General features: G+C 34.6%; 2 protein-coding genes across 5 annotated transcripts in view; both read left to right on the plus strand.

Annotated features, from left to right (window-relative positions):
- The window catches only part of LOC118269616 (angiotensin-converting enzyme), a 220,152-nt gene that overhangs the window by 38,042 nt on the left and 165,076 nt on the right, over positions 1 to 17,034 (plus strand). The gene's annotated exons all lie outside the window — the stretch shown is intronic.
- LOC126912847 (uncharacterized) overlaps positions 1 to 17,034 on the plus strand; it is a 78,525-nt gene that overhangs the window by 22,147 nt on the left and 39,344 nt on the right. The window lies entirely within an intron of this gene.

Consider the following 17,034-nt stretch of genomic DNA (forward strand, 5'->3'; position numbering starts at 1 on the left):
GCTCCCCATGAACAACCAAAACGCCAGGGGTGTTAAGTGCATTGCCGGTCTTTTGGGGTTTAGGAATTGAAGGGTTGTTGGGGAATCAGGGATTGGGAAGATTGGATAATTGGGCCTCCGGTAACCTCACTTACAACGAAACACAACGCTCTAGTGCATAAAAATGTAAAGTAGAAAACCAGTAGTAGGATTAACTTTCACCACATAACGAAGTCAAGTTCCTTACATGTCTATGAACAAAAGACGAATCACCCACCAGAATCAGATAGACAAACTTTATACCAAAACTTGGACCAACTTCAATCATAACACCGAACACAATGGGTAAGCGTGACTATCCAAAACTTACAAGGACCTAGATGCTAAACAGAATATCCTAGATCCAGTTAGTACCTAAGTACTAACACTGAATGTAAACACATCTCACGTCAGCTTCCTCTGAGGGAGGGTACCTCAGTACTCTGTACACAGACGTTTGTAAACTTGCACAACATTCTCAGTTATCGCCACACCACAGTTACATTTTGTGGCGAAGGTTTGAAACTAATATCTATAAGTCAGTCTTGTTTCCTTCAGACTAGATTCTCGATTTCAATTTGTTGTTTTGGTTTGTTTTGTACGGTTTTTTTACAATGGGGTATTTTGGGCTAAGTTTATTTGACTATACAATTTTTGAAAATGAAGTGACATTCTTTTATTACAACTATCGTGAGACATACTAAATTAACGAAACATCACTGTTTTGAGTAAGCAGTGCAACGTCACCGCATATGCGCACGCTGCTCATGATGAAGAGTCCCTATGTGACTCGATACTAGTAGAGGGCTTTCAATATATGCACGAATGAAATAGATTCAGATATAATGTAGTTGTGTCAAAAATTGAATGTTACAACATAGAAAATAAGACCAAATCATAGTATTATTTCTACAAACAACAGACGTGGATTTGCATTTGTGATATAATGTGAATAAACTTACCGTATTTTTTGTAAACTAGTTTCAAGTTCACGAAAGGTCAATAAACCCATTAGCCACTCCATTCATAGGATAATGCAAGACAATAAAATTCTTCGATCTCATGCGATTTCGTTTTAAGTTAGACGGCACCTCGTGCGACTTTAAATGGCGGATTTCCGTTTCCTCAAGTAATAAAACTATTTTCTTAATTTGCATTCTGTTCACGAATATGCAAATTATTAATGTCAAGTGCTATTCCTTTAAAGTTTTAAGCGCCACTTCTATTAATAGTGCACTTTAAAATATCTCTCTTCCAGTCTTTCGTAACGAAGTTATAGTATTAAGTCTTAATTAGATGCAGCTCAAAGCTATTGTTGATGACCCTATCTATGGGAGAATTGAGTTATATGAAGCATAAAGCTCTAGATAATACGTGTCTCTATACTAATGACATCCTTGGCTACATTTGAGAATAGACATAAATTGCAATATTTCATATGCAGCGATAAGCAATGATTAACAAGAAGCCGCTAAATGTAATTTAATAGATACTTACAATAAGCCAATTCGGAAGTTATTCTTTTCTACATTGCTGTGGATGTTTTTGGCTTCTAATTAGAGGACTCGGTGCCTCTTATCGGTGCTACCGGCGAGGTTTTAGTGAGGTAAAAATTCCACAGTCCCTAAAAAGCTAGGCATCTTTCAAAGGTTTCCCCCATCAACAAAAAAAATTTCGTATGTGTGAAGTAATTTTTATAAGTGCCTTGGTAGAGTCCTTAACACATTCATTGGTATGTCGGTCAATCATTATACATAATGTAGTTCACAAACTAATTTTAAATAAAAATCTTAGCTTGCAATAAAATGGAACTAAGATACATACTTATAAGAATAATAATAGGGAATTAAATATGTTTCTTCTGTCGTGCATTTTGCACGTGGGCAATTAAAGGAAAATACGTAGTAACTTGTTGTAGTTCGTCTTGTTAAAATGTGCATATTTTAACAATGAATAAATACTTAGCATTAATTTACTAAGTAACTTACAAGACACGACTGCATTTAAGTAAGTATACCTACAGTTGCATAACAGATGTAATAACAAGTCTTTGTGGAATTCCATCTCGTTCGTCTTTAAATAAAAATCTACTCAGTTCGGTGCTGTTAAAGTTGACTTTTGTTTGAAAGTAAATTAGATAAATTACAATAGCTAGTAGTAGCTAGAAGTTATTCCTCAAATCATGTCCTCTTTGCGTTCTCGTAACTATGTTTTATGATTTAATGAATATATTGCTTGGACTGACATATTGAACATATTGATTTATAAGACGTCAGTCGGCATACCTGCATAAATAAATAACATTATTATTCCCATTTTGCTTGGAGAATTCGATTTTTAAATTATGTCCTTTTCAAATTATTGAAACGACAGATATTTTAACTAACTAAAAACAACGGTTTACTCACATAAATATATTGAGAATAGTTCCACTAGTTTCGAGACGTCACCGCATCTGCGCACGCTGCTCATGTTTAAGAGTCCTTTGTTAACTCGAAACTAGTCGAGCTTTTCTCAATATATTTACGTGAGTAAACCGTTGTTTTTAGTAAACTTATTATGTCTCACGATTATAATTTGCTCAAAATCAGACCACCCACCTACAATGCTAATACTACAGTGCTATGCCCAGTCCTACACGGAATACCAACATTAAAAAAATACCCATAATATTCATTTCACATTGATTGATACGTTCCCAATACACAGATTAGCATACAATGCCGCGTTTGTCCCGACAAACCGGTTCCGTTTGGCATAAATGCCGGCAATTTTCTCAATGGAATCGTGAGATGCGAAGATATCGTGTTCCTTGTACACATATCACATCGGACTACGCAATACCAGTATAAACTGACCGTTGTATTGGCAGAAAGATAATACAAAGCGAGACCATTATAAACTGGTTTTGTATAGCTTCATGTGAAACCGTGTGTACGAATTGATACCGACCAATGCGTGTCCGATGTCATGGGTGTAATAAAAGCAATTGTTGTGGTTTTAAAACGATAGCGAGGAAAGTGTTGATAGTTTTTTTTTTTTGGTTTATCCAAGTGTAGCATGTGTATGAGTTTTTTTTTGTAATGTTAATCTTCAGGAATATTGAACTAGGTTGTTGTATTTGCTTACACATGTAATTGAGATAACTTGACTGGTTTCAACCCACGCCGAGGACCCATAGTCATGAACAGCATATACGAAGATCACTGCATCTGTGGCCAAATCAAATCAAGTTACGTAAGTAATCTGTATAATTGTGTGTGAAAGTAAAAATAGTAATTATGACGAAGTAATAATTTTTTTTTCCTAGCAATTACCCGAATGTCATTGTTGATACTTAATAGGACAAACGAGCACAAACGCGCCTTAAGGGTTAAAGAAAAAAAAAACGAAGAAAAGTAAATGCCAGTCAAAAAGGCACTTTATTCTGTCTTAACCCGGAACGGCTGACATTTTATTGCAGGTCAACCATTTTTAATTCGGGATCTAAAAGACCCATTGTTTCGTTCTTCACTCAAATAAATTACTTAATCCGCCCAAACTGGTGATTCTATAATTAAGTGATTAGTTAAGCTTCATTTAACTTCTTTCGCTTAACGAAATAAGGTATAAGATAAGTTAGTTCGTAAAAAAATATAATTTCTACTTAGGATCAGTGTAATACTTTTCTTTTATCTAAGATTATCAATAGCAATATAACCGATTACGTATGCTTCTACATATTTTAGGACTTTCCATTAACTAATGAGTTTTCGAACTAGGAAAAGGTTTAGGTCTTTTCAGATATTCATCATCATCATCAGTCGGAAGACGTCCACTGTTGAACAAAGGCCTCCCCTCCCTTAGTTTTCCACATAGAACGAAAAGTCGCCACTGCATTCACTGGCTCCCCACTGACTGTGACGGATATATTCAGATATGAAACAAACGTAATAATAATATTTAGTAACGCATTGCCGCAAACAAGAATGCAAGCAAAGCTAAAGTAAAACAAACACAGAGATCACATTACAAAACTACAAAATACCAAAACGTTTCACATATTAAACAAGACTACACAAGTATCAAAACTATACAACTGCAGTATCAGGGAAATCTCTCTACTTATGAGTACCAGTAGTTTCCAGAATGTTCTGCGGCCTTTATTTTAAACAAGTACTTGGTACAGGGACGTAGCTAGCGTCAATTATACGGGAACCCGGGTCCCCACCGTGCGTAAGCGAAAAATAAAAACTTCCCAATTTTTTTATTTTCATGAGACCACCACACTACTACAGACGGAACCTAGTAAGACTGATTCCCGATCTGGAGCTGCGGATTACCTAACAGGTTACCGGGATTCCGGCTCAGATTAGGAGTAGGAATAGAGTGGTTTTTAGTCACCAAGAGTCTTGACTCTATTTCTCTCGCCTCATCCAAGGGGCGGAGAAGTCATTGATTGGATGATAAACTCCAAAAAATAAGGGCCCCAAACAATTTTTTATATGGGGCCCCGACGCTTCGCCACTGACTTGATCTACCTTAGTTAGTGAATTATTAACATATTCGACTACCCGCATTACGTTTACCTTCGTCACTGTATTGAACGGATTTAATTTTAAGTCATGTTTAGTCCCACTTGGTTAAAACTCGTGACCCGCGGAACTGTTGTGTTTTGTGTATACGAGTAATAGGGGCAAAAACAAAATAGGTACATACCTACGAATTTTCCGGAACATTCTACATCATCTGATGTTGTTTATTCCTTTAAGCGATAGATCAGAGATGGCGAACCTTTACGTAACTACGTGACATTTTTTAAAGAAATGTTTTTGAGGTGCTACATATGCCTTCATAACAATAATAAATTGTTTTGGTCGTTTATTAAGCAAAATTTGTGCTGTTATTCATATCTGAAAATAACGACACGATAGATTTTGTGATCGATAACGTGCCCAAAATATTGAGCTGCTGTGTCCATCACATTTCACCAGATACGTTCTGAATTTAGTTACAACAGGGCGTTTCTGGGCAGAATTTAATGTAAGCTTCCAATATTTTAATAAAAAACTCGATTAGTAGTAACTTACACTTGTGATCTTTCATCCGAAGAGGCTGTCTATTAGTGTTTCCCCAAAAATATTGTACCGGTATCAAAACAGACAAGTTTGGGAGTTCATTGTCCCTAATTATCCAAGATTAGCGCACTGTCTTCTTTCATTATCCCTCCTACCTATTTTCCTAACCTTCTCTTCTTTCAACTAATTAAAAAAGACAAATCGCAAGACACAGTGAAACATAACACTTCTTCAATTGCTTTAGGGTCGTAAATTCCTTGCTTCATTTACTGCTTGAAGAACTGTATCTCTTTAAAAAGGCCATGGTGATGATAAGCCTAGAAAAGACGTTACCAATCCCTCAACACAATTTAATATCGCAGCACTCAAGAATCAAGATAGCTGTCGGATTTGACATTGAGATTTTTTCTTATTGTTACTTTTTTCTACCTAGATGTTGGAACCTCACGTTTCTTTGGAAGTGTGACGTCACAGTACATGCCATTGACCTCTACCACGTGTTGAAATATCGTGTTGGTAAAAAGGCCCCGTTCTGGTTTACCTAGAGATAAAACACTATTGTAGTATTTTATGTAATGTTTTTCCTGTTTCCTGTAGGTTAACGTGGAGATCAGTACCGTTAATACGAGTTTTTCTTACGTTTAAAGTAATCGAAACGAGAACGCGTTTGGCGCTCTGATTGGATAGTCGAATAAACCGACTAATCAGAGCGCCGAACGCAACAGAATCGTACTAAACTCGTACATACTTAATATTCTGGCTGATCTCTGTAGAACAACCTACAACAAATCATTTGTATGTTATAAATGAACATAACAGAGAGTTGAACAAAACGATAATTTTCACCGGTAAAATACAGGTACCTATCTATAATACTATGTGGCATCAAAGGTGCTGCACTAGTAACCCTAAAATGCATTAATTGCGGTCGAAATGAGCAATGTACCAAGCTACCTACTAAAATTGGAGCATATTTGAAACGTTTCCCCCGTAGAACAGTGTTCATTCATTCTATTGTTACTTAAATGTATGCGCATAATTTACGTCAGCGAATGACTTCGTAATTCGTGTAATAATATGAAAATAACCGTCGTTCTGCCGATTTCTGTTAGTTTTTTTTTTATATAAATACCAAATTTGGTTATTTTAAACGAGTCTTTTTTACGAGGAACTCGACTAGTTTCAAGTCTTGCTGGTGGCTCATATACATGTGCTAAGCGCTTGAAACTAGTCGAGTTCCTCGTCAAACAGTTACGTGAATAACATAACAATAAAAATATAAGTCATTTTTATTTTTATATGCATTTCCAAAAATGTAAAGTTATAAAACTTGAAATGTAACTGTATATTTAATGCTGATGCAGTTTCTGTTTTTTACGAGCTATTGAAGCCAATATTGAGTTGTTAACAGGTTTTGCGTATTTTATCTGTTTGTTAGTTTTTAAAATGCTTTTACTAATTAAAAAAAGTCTTTTAATACATGTTGTGGCTACAAAAATCACAACGGAAAATAAAACCTCAAGCTCAAAAATTACAGCTACATTTCCAGCAGCGATTCAGAGAGAAATCTAAAAAAAAATGATAAACTGCGCCGGCCCTCCATCATACTCAACGTAATATTCAACCCCCAAAAAGACGTCGTAACTCAGCTCGGAACACTTCCGCACAAACCAGGAACCTATGTAAACTCCTTTAATATGTATGCAGTGACACGACCCACTAAATTCATCCTTCGTACGCGTTTACAGGGTTAATTAATCAAGTAAAAGTCTGGACGGGCGTTGCACATGTTGGACTTTGAATTTATGCGTTGAAATTTGCTGTTTGCAGGTTTCAAGCGTTTAAATTTTAGAGGTGTTCCGTTTTGACTTTGAAGCTTGTTACAGAGTTGTGGTACTTGAGAATTGATTGTGGCTTCATTGTCGGTTTGCTGTAAGTTGGTTGTGATTAAGTGATGACAGTAGTGTGATTATGTTAAGCTTCTTGATTAACGGGGAGTTGCGTTTTGATTTGGTAGATTGAGTATACCTATATTGTGATTAGAGATTCCGTTAATATTGCGACTGTGAACGTTGCAACATTTGTTTCTTAATAATATAGATCCTGGCTTTTTGGATCTCGTTATCATCATCATCAAGAGCCTATAATTGGCCACTGCTGCAACGGTCTCTTCTCGCACGGAGAAGGTTTGAGCATTAATCAGCGCGCTTGTTCATTGCGATATGAAGCCCAGGTTTCGTCACGATGTTTTTCTTCAACGTTTGTCAGGGTACATATAACTTGGAGAAAGTCACATTGGTACTTTGTTGGTAGGTTTTGAATCCGCCCTCTCGTGTATAAGAAGCGGTGTAGAATCCAGTGGTGAGATTGTTGTGGCGGCCCGAATACTACGTACTATTTTAGTAGCTTACAATACTACTGTTTAATACATATTATAAGTACTATTTATAAATATATTTTCTATAGACCTACATCACAAAACGTCACATGACAACAAGGTACTCGATGCTGACCGTCCGGTACCCGCGGCCTAATTAACTGAACAGGGAAAATACTAAGTTGATTAAAGATTTCCCGTTAACCGGGTTACCCTGAACGTAGGAAGTTCATTGTAGTTTGTCACAGAAAATAGAATGAATAGGGATTTTTACCGACCCTCATAATACGGTTATGTTTAGTGTTTGGAACAAGAAGATTGTGGACAAAAAATCTACCGAAATAGCTTTTAGTATACAAGTTTCTGGCTGTGACTCATTTCCAACCAAATTCTTTGAAGAAATCCGAAAAAATCTTACGAAGCACTACAGGATTTCCTCTTCTTTAATTGTTATTGTAACCTAGATGACCAAGTTCAACTAACCCACTTGTGGTTATAGGGCGTTGACCAGCCACCTACACATTGAGCAAGGGAAGATATGATGTTCAACATTACTCCTATTACATTATAACCTATAGAATAGAATTATGGTAGCTACATTATAGACTATGAAATAATTTATTAAGCATCCATTAGCTAGTTACCTTTGGTTGCATTACTCAGTAGTATCAATAACTAAATTGAAATAGTCGACTGATAATTTTAATACTTTGGTGAACTCCGCAACCTCCATAGCTAAATACCTATAGATAGGTAAACAAACCGCATGATTGTGTTAAGGTGTGAAAAGCTAATTAGTCCTAGTTTGTATCATTAACAGTGTAATTATAACTACTTGATTACGCCTATTGCTAACAGAGCTAATTACAGTATTCGATTTGTTTTGAGATCGAAGTATGCGGTATTGAATTTGTTGAAGAATTTGTGCACGGAATATCAATGTTATTTATAACATAACTGTTATGCCGAGTTAAATAGGTAATTATGTTATCGGCTTAATCACGTAACTGTTTGACATGGAACTCGACTAGTTTCAAGCCATTCTAGAGGCTCATATTCGTCTCGTCAACAGTTACGAGAGTAAGCCGATAACACAATAATTAATTTAGTATGTCTCACGAAAGTTTATGTTATGTAGAGATTGAAGATAAATAAAAATCAGCCAATAGTAATAAAAACATCTTAGGTTTGAAAGAAATTGGACAGAATAAGATTCACCTTACTTCAAACTTATTTTTGCAATATTCTTTTATTGAGCTACCTTGTCAAACAGTTACGTGAACAAATCGTAGAACACAATTAATTAATGTTGAACAAGACAGATTCCAATCTCGAATAACTACAAAAAGAATCGAAATAACTATTGGACTAGTTGTTGTATCATATTGAGTTTTTCTATTCATTAAATTTTTTTGCTGTCAGCATTCATTCTGCGAGTTAAATACTCAAATCTTTTTTTCTCGTTTTAATAAATACAAAAAAAGATACGAGACTTAATTGGACCTGTCAAAGGTCGAACTAAAATAAATTCAATGCGAAATGTGACCTGTCAATAGTTCAACGATAGGGTTGTTGACATTTTGTTTTGTTTTAATTTTTGAATTGTCCTGCAGAAATAGCGTATAAGAGTTTTTAAATCTTTGTATAGGAGAGTATTCTCTTTATAGAAACAAAGGTGTAGTATCAGCTCGCCCCTCGATCTCGCCCCTGATTGCCCAAGTGCATCAACTCGCCCCTTAAATTATTAGGTACTCCAACTCGCCCCCGATTGTTGGTTAGTTAAAAGTACTGTCAGCACTCTGAGTTTATAAAATATTTAAATGAATACTTTTTCTTAAAACTTCAATAATGCCTAAATTGAAATAAAACTGCATGTGTAATAAAAACGGGGCGAGTGGAACATTTTAATCGGAAGGGGCAAGATCCAGGGGGCGAGCTGATACTACACCGGATCAGGCAAAAGTCCCTTTTGTTACAGTAGGTAAGCCAGGTAATAAAACTATCACAAGTGGTTAAATTACTTACCAGTTTTGTTTACTGTACATTTTTCTGAATATACCTTTTTTAGTTAAATTTTAAAGGGAATGCCGCAAGGGGCGAGTCGATGCATCAAAATAATTATTTAATTGTTAATTTTTCACTGCCCCGTAAGGATTTTCGTAAGCGGGGAACCACAACTTCAAATTAATAAAAACGGGGCGAGTGGTACATTTTAATCGGAAGGGGCAAGATCCAGGGGGCGAGCTGATACTACACCGAAACAAAATATAACTACTTCGTTGGTCGAGCGGTCGCAAGTGCGACTGGAAAAGTGGTCTCAGGTTCGACTCCCGGTTCGGGCAAAGTATTACTTGGCTTTTTTCGGTTTTTCGAAGTGCACTGCCTACCCCTTCGGGGATAAAAGGCGTGACGTTGAGAAACAAAATATTATCTGCAACTTCATAAATAATGAAGTATTTTGTTAACTATTCCTATCCTATGTTTATAATACTATTAAACTAATTTACCACAGGAAACAATTCACTCATAACAAAAACACACTGTAGCTCATGACGTCATGTCGTTTGGCATCTCTCTCCATACCATAAACTCTCATGAATTCAGTTTTAGACACAAAACCATAACATCCTCGGCATTCTCTGCAGTTCATCTTTTCACCATGTCCATTGACTGTGACCTGCTCTCATTTCTAACCATAGCCTGTACTATTTCGTAGCTTGTGAAATTTATATTTAGATGGTAAAGATCTGCTCACCAAATTAATTGTAATCAAACAGACACTTCAAAATATTTCGTCCAATTAAAGTGCTTATTGGCCTATTTAGCCTGTGATTTTTTTATCTTACCCTATTTAGCCTAAGAGACTGGAGATATACATACTTAACTGACATCTCTTTCAACAATTTAATGTTTTTGAAACTTTTTTCGGAATATTTCTAGTCAACTGACACGTCTTGCAACTGAGCCTTTTAATTTTATTTCTTAAAAATAATATTTTTAAGTTAAAGATCATATAATGAACCTTTGTTCTTCACCACAATACTAATGATAGCAATAATTAAAACTAATTCTATTATGTAAACAAAATTAGCGCCATATTCTACAGACAAAGCTATTGGATATCTCGATTAGTGAGCCGAGCGATTGGTTTCCGTACCGCCAATATTTGTTCAGTATACAGTTGTTTCTCTTCTACTCTCTAGCATGCCAAAACGTCTGCAAGCGCTATGAAATCCTGGTACGTGTCTATCATAATTTAGACGTTATTTTGGGAGAGCGTATGATTTTGGTTTTGTTACTAATATCGATGTATGCCTACTGGACGTAAATAGTCAACTTCTCAAATGTTCACTTTTCAATATACCTGCTTCTATAAGTTCTGTCTCACGTTCAGTCTTTTATAGAGTGTATTTGAAATGACTTCATAACACAAAGATCACCTATCTAAACTAGCATTTATAATTGATAACACATTTTCCATTTGTTAAAATCCCAAACTAGGTTAAGTAGTCGAAACTTCCTAAAATAGTATGTATACGCGTAATTTCGTAACTCCTAAAAATAAAACAAGTCATATTAGTTTATCTACGAGCATATGCTAAAACCTTTCCCAGAATGGCTAAGCCAATTAGCGAGAAAGTTTTCATGTCCAAATAAAGGTAACACTCGTGAGAAGTGACGAATATTACAAATTAGAAGCAAGCTAACATGATCATAAAGTCCAATAGTCAGAAACATGTTTGTAAAATAAGAGAAACTGGTTTAATGTCTTAATCGTGGAAAGTATTTGTTATAAGATTTGTGGATAACAGAAAAAGTCTGTAGATATTTTAATCATGGGCATCATATTAACTGTATTAAAATTGTAGACCAGACTGTTTACTATGGATGCATTAAAGTGATTTGATTTGAAATAGAAATATCCGAATTGCAATGCTACAATCACACTAGACTAGAGAAACCGCCATGAATTAATGTTAGAAACAAACTGGACAGCACTGCCAGTGTGGACAAACACAAATCTCACACACGCAAACATTGCAATCGAGATGCAGTCGCATAAATGATGATCCTACTTGTAATTCTGTCTGCCTCGCTTGCAAAAGAACCAGACAAAATTGACTTATTACCGCGCATTCCATTTTTCTTTCTAAACCCTTCTATGACATAAGCGTAAAATTTATTCCCCTCTAACGCTGAGCATCGCTCTCGTACCCGTAATCTAAGATCAAATATTTGAACTTATCGGGCGCAGTCTGTTGGCGCAGTTGCATAAACAGACAAACATATGGCTTTCTATGAAATATCGCTGTGTTTTGTGATTTATGTATGGGAAGTGTCTATTCAGTTTCCTTTGTTAAAAACGTGATTAACAAGAAGAGGACGGAAGTTAGTGATTAGTGTGGAGCTGTTGATGATTTATTTCGTGGTTTATTACGTTATTGTTGGGATATAATTCTCAATTAGTGAACAGATTGTCTTGTAGTCGGTCGTTGAAATGCTGGTTTCGGTTACTACTGCGGCTTTTTGTTTATTTTATCTGTCTTAAATCTTAATTCGGAGCAATCAAGATTTATTTATTTTCTCGCCATTTCATGACCGTAAGTATCAAAGTTGATGCAAAACGAGTGTACTTTACGGTCTTGAAATATTTTACTAAAACATTCCCTATTTTTATAACTCCCATTTCGCCCAAAAAATCCCGTATCATCACTAAAACTCCGAACTCAATACAGATATCATCTTGCATGTCATTGGGAGTTGGAAGTACATAAGCTTGCGAAGTTGATATGGGGTGATACATTTATTCCGTAATCGGATCCACAACTTTGGACAGGCCCATCCGGGCTGCTGAAATAGGTGTAACGGATGTATTATCATTATTAATGGTTTCCATACTACCGACTACAGATACGGTAAGTACTGAGTTTTTCGTACAGGTAATATTTTCAAAGTTATTATGCGGAACTTTTTCGAGTACACCGCTAACAAAGGATTTATGTTTGTTGAGTTATTTTCGGGTCCGCGAAGTTTTAGTGGTTTAGAATTTATTTTGTATTGTTTCTGCGATTATTTTTGGTTGTGCGAAATGTAAACAAAAAGATTTTCTCTTTGTAAACGTTACGCGAGTGACGACGATCGTATTTATTGAATTGGAAAATAAAAATATTAATATGACTGACTTTTTTCCAAGTAAAAATTAAACCTGAACATGATTTTTTTCCACCGTATATCTGCAATTTTCTTTACCATTCGTTTGCTTTCTATCCTTTACTTATCAAAATTTATTTTGGAATCACACATTTCATATGCTTTTCACACATTTGCAAAATTTTGCAAAAAAAAAATCGGTTATAAAGTCATGACTCATATTAATGTACTTTAGTCGCAAGATTGCACGGCAACTATCGTACCCGTGATAACAACATGATATTAGATAACGCTAATACTTCATAATCTTCGTACAAATATTTATCATTACATCCAGCTGTTTCTTCCCTAGTGAAATAACTGCATTTGCAGAGGCATAAGAAAAATAGCTATTTAAATTATATTTGGGTTCAACAATAAGTAAGAGTTATGTAGCACTGTTGCATGTTGTGGTTTCTGAAAATAAAAATTAAAGGAGCTAGTTTCGATGTAATTGGACTAATTTAATTCAGACTGAGAAGAACAATAGAAATATTGGAGGTAAATTACGGAACTTTTATCAGGTAAGTTTGTAAAAGGTGGTCCTAATGGATATACATATATATTTTTTAATTTTCATGTGCTCAATGGATGCTAATGGATAGTCCATTTACCGTTTGGAACATCATTGAAGATTGAATATATTTTTAACTAGCTTTTGCCCGCGACTTCGTTCGCGTGGAATAGTGACTTCCGGCAAATTTTTGGTTTTAACCACATAGTTCCCGATCTCGCGGGATCTCTTCAAAAATGAGATGTGGAAGATATTCCAGGGAACTCTTCAAAAATCAACATAATGAGCTCTGCGTTTGAATTTAATAGATGTATACTCACTTAGGGCATTGAAAAAATAGTTTAAAAACGGACTTAAATTAACTTAAAACTAAAGAAAGCTACGAATTACGAATTTATAACAATTAAATAAGAAACTATATTACAACCTATCCTCTATGCTATAATAACCAAGCTTAAACTAAATAATTTAAAAGAAACGACTTAAATCTAATCTAATTAAAAAAAATAGACTTACAATTTTATTAAAAAAAACTAACTACAGTAACTACTAATAATCGATATCAAACTAAACCTACGTTAAATAGTTTAACCAAAAAACCAGGAAAACCCAACAAATAAACTTATTAATTGACAAATACAACGAAACCAATTTAGAATATACGAAACAGCAGGACCACTACAGACAAATAATCATACGACTGATAATACACTTTTTCTACGATAGTACCGAAGCGCTCGGCCGATACCCAACCAAATGAATGTAACGAAACCATAGCGCGATCTATTTCGATCCCAACGCCATCTATCGAGGATAAAGACAACTTGGATTATTTATTTATACTCCGTTCGGGCATTTTCTTTGTACTAAAAGTTTAATTATATTGATATTATTTTTTTCATACCTTTTTACTATTTATTTACTTTTTTCGATGAATTAAAACAATAACATGAACCGAAGTCGTGTAACGATCGACATAGAATTATCTATACTCCGTTAGAGCATTTTCTTTGTACTAAATGTTTTATTATATTGATATTATTTTTTCATACCTTTTTACTATTTATTTACTTTTTTTCGATAAATTAAAACAATAACATGAACCGAAGTCGTGTAACGATCGACATAGAATTATTTATAAATAATTTATTTCTTATTTTTATTTTTTGATTTTTGAAATAAAAATATATCTATGTCCTTTCTAAGGTTCTAAACTATATCTGTACCAAATTTCAACCAAATCCGTCAAATAGTTGCGGAGATTAATGGTATAAGCATAGAATGTTCGACGTGATTCTTTAATTTGACATAACTTTTTTATTTATGAACCGATTGACATGAAACAAACACTAAATGTAAATTTAAGCATCCCACAATATATTCGTGAAAACCGCATCCAACTCGGATCAGCCGTTTCTGAGATTAGCGCGCACAGACGAACAGACAAACAGACAAACAGACAAACAGACTAGGGATCCTGTGGCATCAAAAAAAGTTAATTACATTTTTGGGTTCGACATCGACATAACAATAACCCCTGCTATTTTTTTTATTTTTATTTTCAATGTACAGACAGCACTTTTCTACGATTTTATTATATGTATAGATAGTAGGTATTTAATTGCGCAAGTTTTTATCCTTACATGCACTCGTTGCTGTACATCGTTTTATTTTTAGTGTTCTACCTTTTTTTGGTATGGTATATGGTTAAATACATTGTATACTTATTATGACACCACATTGAATGGATAATTAAAAATACGTGCATACTTTCAGAATCTTTGGTTATAAATAATGATCATTTCAAAAATTCTTTACCTCAAAGCTGTGAATCAATTGATTATGGAATATAGTCTAAATAGGAAGTTCTCATTAGAAAACCCGATGACGATGTTGATGACACTGATAAATCAGACTCAGGTCACTCAAGGTTAGAGGGATTAACACGAGACCTCGACACACGTGATAATAAAATTAGCAAAACGGATACAGATAAGACAGTTGATAATTCATAAAGCATTAATACGACATTTATTGGAACAAAGAATGCGATGACGCGTATCCCTTTGAAGTGACTTGATGGTTTGGGGGCCATGATGGATTAGCTAATGTTTGCCAAACAAATGACGTCACTGAATATCAAGGGCCAAGACGTTATGGAAATTTTGATTTATAATGTGAGTTTGGAGCGGTACATTTTACGCACACAACGTAGGTAATAGATACTAAAGAAGAACTGACACTTTTAAATTAGACTCTTGTACACACGACATTACATCAAGATACCCCTATAATATGTCGAATTTCATCAATTGATTTTCAAACTTATAATGTAGCAATAGGGTATAAAACATAAAAAAAAAAACATTCTCCTTCAAAGATCTCAAGCCATATCCACTAGTTAGAACACACGAACCGTTAAATATCAATGCTAATGAACATTCTCTGTTAATAGACCGATTGGCCTACATAAGTAATCCACTAATGACAGATGACGATTTGAATCCCAAATCTTAGGAGGTAATCAATATTATAAATTCGGAGATTAATTAATTTTCGACCGGCGACATCAATCATGAAGCAAGATTTGTCATTAATCATCTATACAACGACCTTGCTAGTGCTAATAGTGAAAAAACTAGTGTAATTAAGGAAAGAAAATATATAGGACATTTATAAACTTCGTTAAATGGAGATAAATATCAGTTTGAAGAGGGACCATGTCTTGTAATGATGGGTATCAGCGTAATAGATAACAAGATAGGTATAGAAGAAAACTTAGTTTTGAAGGTCAAATTGAATATGTAACAAACATTATTAGGTTGATTTATTTGTGGAACTGATACAATATAATATGTTGTGTTATTTCGGAATAAAGATAGTAAGATACATTCCAATATCTATATTAGTTATTTACAGAAAGAAATTCTTGGCCTGTGAAATGTTAATTAAAATCTTTCTGTTCTTTCTATGTTGATTGTACATACGTCCCAATTTTTGGGTCAAGCATCGCATTACCTTTTTCGAGTTTTTCTAAATTCTCGAATTAAGGCGAACCGTGGGTGTTAGTCATTAGTGTTATTAATAACTCCTGAGAAGAAAAGGCATGATGATATTCCTGACTTCAGAATAACCCATAATGCCTATACATATAAATACATAAATTACATGCAATACCAATATACAGTATGCATAAAACATGAGATGTATTATCAAGTTTCACATAAACATCATATTGCAACCACTTGTACAAACATTCCGCTACTGATTAGACAGTAATTAATTCCTATTAATCTGTCATTGAACTAATTTTTATGATGACCTCGAAAATTACACCTCATTGTACAGTTACAAGTTGTATTATTGAATGGAATGAGAGGAATGGAAATGGTAGTTCCGGGTTTTATTGTGATGATGGATGGAGATTAATTAACTAGATTACGCGTGTTTTGTACAGTTTTGCTGTTCCGATTATAGAAAACGGACCGTTTAATAAAATAAACTAGCCCGTAGCTGTTCTACTGCTGTAAAGACCTCTTTTCGTATGGGGACAGGACGGGCATTGATCAAAATGCTTGCATAAGGATTTCTGGTTTCAAACTTGGCTAATCCTTTCATATGCCGTATATGAGACACAATAGAACACACTTTGTATTTCGCGTGATTCTGCGTTCAAAATAAATACCAAGGGTTAAAGAATGCTTGCAAAAATTACCCTCCTACAACCAACAAGTCTAATGTCTCCATAAAAACCCAATTTCAAAATCGTCTCCGATGCATTCAAAATCAAAATGTAAGAACACGAACAATTTTAAACGAACAACCCTGAATGCGATGCGAGCGACATCTGGTATTCAAATTTTTATTCTTACTCATAT

This window comes from Spodoptera frugiperda, chromosome 30 (genome assembly GCF_023101765.2).
Source record: "Spodoptera frugiperda isolate SF20-4 chromosome 30, AGI-APGP_CSIRO_Sfru_2.0, whole genome shotgun sequence".
Taxonomy (NCBI): domain Eukaryota; kingdom Metazoa; phylum Arthropoda; class Insecta; order Lepidoptera; family Noctuidae; genus Spodoptera; species Spodoptera frugiperda.